The sequence below is a fragment of the Neoarius graeffei genome, chromosome 4 (genome assembly GCF_027579695.1).
Source record: "Neoarius graeffei isolate fNeoGra1 chromosome 4, fNeoGra1.pri, whole genome shotgun sequence".
NCBI lineage: Eukaryota > Metazoa > Chordata > Actinopteri > Siluriformes > Ariidae > Neoarius > Neoarius graeffei.
In genome coordinates, this window is record NC_083572.1 from 81,359,505 (window position 1) to 81,362,657 (window position 3,153).

The window sequence follows — 3,153 nt, forward strand, 5'->3', positions numbered from 1 at the left end:
TGACCCAGAATAATGTGCTACTACTTGGAAAAAACTTCCATAGCTATTCTTAAGATGTATGCATTTATTTACCTGAGTGGCAGGACCAACCGATATTATAGTTGTGGTGTGACTGTTCCAGACTGGAACTAAATTTAGGTATAGTCATAGTTGTCGTTATAGGTATAGTTACCGGTGTTGTGGGACCAGGCCCTAAATATTCTGAAAAACTCACGTTTTCAGTGCTTGTGCACATACATTTGGGTATCTGGACCATTGCTTCTTGGCCTTTTGGCTAAGATCAAGTGTAGTATCTGTTCTTATCGGTTTAATACCTGATATGTTCTCTAAATGAGAACATTATATTAAACAGATTTTTAGAACAGGGAGCTGGAATAGGGGCTTGCCCTTTCTGCTCCACGCGTCAACCTGGTATTGCAGTATCTCCAGGAATGGTGCCCTTGTTCAATTATTTGGCGGCACGGTGGTGTAGTGGTTAGCACGGTCACCTCACAGCAAGAAGGTTCCGTGTTCGAACCCAGCGGCCAGCGAGGGCCTTTCTGTGTGGAGTTTGCATGTTCTCCCCATGTCTGCGTAGGTTTCCTCTGGGTGCTCCGGTTTCCCCCACAATCCAAAGACATGCAGTTAGGATGACGTGGGCCGGCCTTGGGCTGAGGTACCCTTGAGCAAGGTACCTGACCCCTGACTGCTCCCCGGGCGCTCTGGTGTGGCTGCCCGCTGCTCTGAGTGTGTGCGTGTGTTCACTGCTTCAGATGGGTTAAATGCAGAGGATGAATTTCACTGTGCTTGAAGTGTGCATGTGACGAATAAGGGGTTCTTAGTTTAAACAACCAACCCACAACCCAGTCAGTTTCTTTTGTTCTGCCTATTTCAGAAAGCATGCTTCAACAAGCTGTTCAGATTCGGCTCCCCTTTCTGTGTCACAAGGAGGACTCATTAGAATTATGCTACCTCCTCATTTGAGTATCTCCACTTGAGAACTGTCTTTGAAAATGAATATTCATGTGGGGAAAGTGCTAGCTGATTGGCCCGTGGAAGATGGGGGTGGAGTGAGCAGTGGCTAAGTATCATTTAAAGGAACAGGCAAAGGAAATTGGCCGTTGTGAACAGGGCTGCTGTGATGACCTGGCGACTTGTCCAGGGTGTACCCCGCCTTTCGCCCGTAGTCAGCTGGGATAGGCTCCAGCTTGCCTGGGACCCTGTAGAAGGATAAAGCGGCTAGAGATAATGAGATGATGAATGAACAGGGCTGTTTAGACAGGGTGAGAAGGGAGCTGTAGTGCTTTATCCTTGTGGTATTTTGACCTAAGCATGTCAAATACATTTCATTAAGACCTCAGGGAGCTGTGTCAACTTGTGGAAAAGGGGTATGATACGTCACCTTTAATGATACAACAACAGCCATAAGGTCCAGTTATGTACCAGGAACCTTCCTCTTTAGACTATCCATTGTAATGGCCATGACATGATTTAGAGATTTTTATTAAAATGCATAAAACAAGGGAAAGTCCACTAGGTAACTAATCAAAGTCAAGCTTTGGCCTACTCGGTTATGAAAGTGATGAATAGAGTAACAACCTCTTAAATTAAATCTAATTAATGCAGAAGGATGAAATATGATTAGTTACCTAAGCAAACAGGTCTGAAATTGTAAAAGGTACACTCTAAACCTGTCCAAGCGGTACCATTTAGTACCTATTTTCAGACAGTAAGCATGGTTAAGATATATTAAAAAAAAAGTTAATGAAGAGAACTCATTTGAAATATTTAATAGTAATGGCACACCATTTTGTAGGATCTTTACCACAAGATGTCCTTTTAGAATTGTAGTGCCTAAATATTCATAGAATCTAAACCAGGGGTGTCAAACCTGATCCATAAAGGGCCTTGTGGCTGCAGGTTTTCATTCCAGCCATGCAGCAGCACACCTGACTTGGCTCATTCAATCAACTGAACTGTCTTCACACAGTCAAATACTTGCAGCCACACCCACCCTTGATTAAAGGGTGGGTGTGTCAGTTGATTGAATAAGCCAAATCAGGGTGCTGCTGCATGGCTGGAATGAAAACCTGCAGCCACACGGCCCTTTATGGATCAGGTTTGACACCCCTGATCTAAACTTTATCTCATGTAACATTTAAAGTCCATTATTCATTTAAAAACATTAAATAAAATTATTAAAATATATATATTTTTAAGTTTCAGAAATTGGATCATTTGAAGTAGTCGACATAGGACTACTATGGATGTGTTTTCCAGCAAGATCTATACTATACAAATTCTGCTTTGTATTTAAAATATACCATTTTAATAGTTGCCATAATGCAGTTAAATATACATTGAAATTTCCCCCATCCTGGTTTTATCCTTCCAGAGCAGAGCAGGCATATCGCTAGAGCCTTTAGTAGTCTATATGTCATCCAAGCTTTTGAATTTGGGATGAAAAGTTTTGCTCCACGCATGGATTGCTTTGACCTACCTACACCGCCCACAGCAGCCTCCAGACAAATCAAAGCACATCATCATGGCAATGCTTTGATTCATTGAGGTCAACAGGAGTCAATGTTCTTACTGAGGGATTTCAGAGGCATATGCCTGTGAGTCTTTCCTAACCTGCATGCTCTGTATGTTAATGCTGATGGAATACTGCCACCTTGTGTCCAGAAAGGGCAGTATGTTACATGGCTTAATGAGACCAGCACTATTCCCAGCTCAATTTACTGATTTGTCCTGTAGTTTTGAACCCAGACCCAGTAGCGCATAGAAATTGAAAAGCTGAACGGAAGTCAGTTTTCTAAAACTGCACTCTACTTTTAATAATTTACAAATCTCAAAAACTGATACTGTATTCACAATAGAACATAGACAACATATCAAATGTCGAAAGTGAGACATTTTGAAATCTCATGCCAAATATTGGCTCATTTGAAATTTCATGACAGCAACACATCTCAAAAAAGTTGGGACAGGGGCAATAAGAGGCTGGAAAAGTTAAAGGTACAAAAAAGGGACAGCTGGAGGACCAAATTGCAACTCATTAGGTCAACTGGCAATAGGTCATTAACATGACTGGGTATAAAAAGAGCATCTTGGAGTGGCAGCGGCTCTCAGAAGTAAAGATGGGAAGAGGATCACCAATCCCCCTAATTCTGC

The 3,153-nt window shown here is 42.1% G+C and overlaps 1 non-coding gene across 1 annotated transcript; it reads left to right on the plus strand.

The window, feature by feature from the left end:
* Nucleotides 1-254: 254 nt before the first annotated feature.
* On the plus strand, nt 255-445 carry LOC132885559 (U2 spliceosomal RNA). Its single transcript, XR_009654608.1, has one exon. It is a non-coding gene; the product is annotated as a U2 spliceosomal RNA (small nuclear RNA).
* The last annotated feature ends 2,708 nt before the right edge of the window (nt 446-3,153 follow it).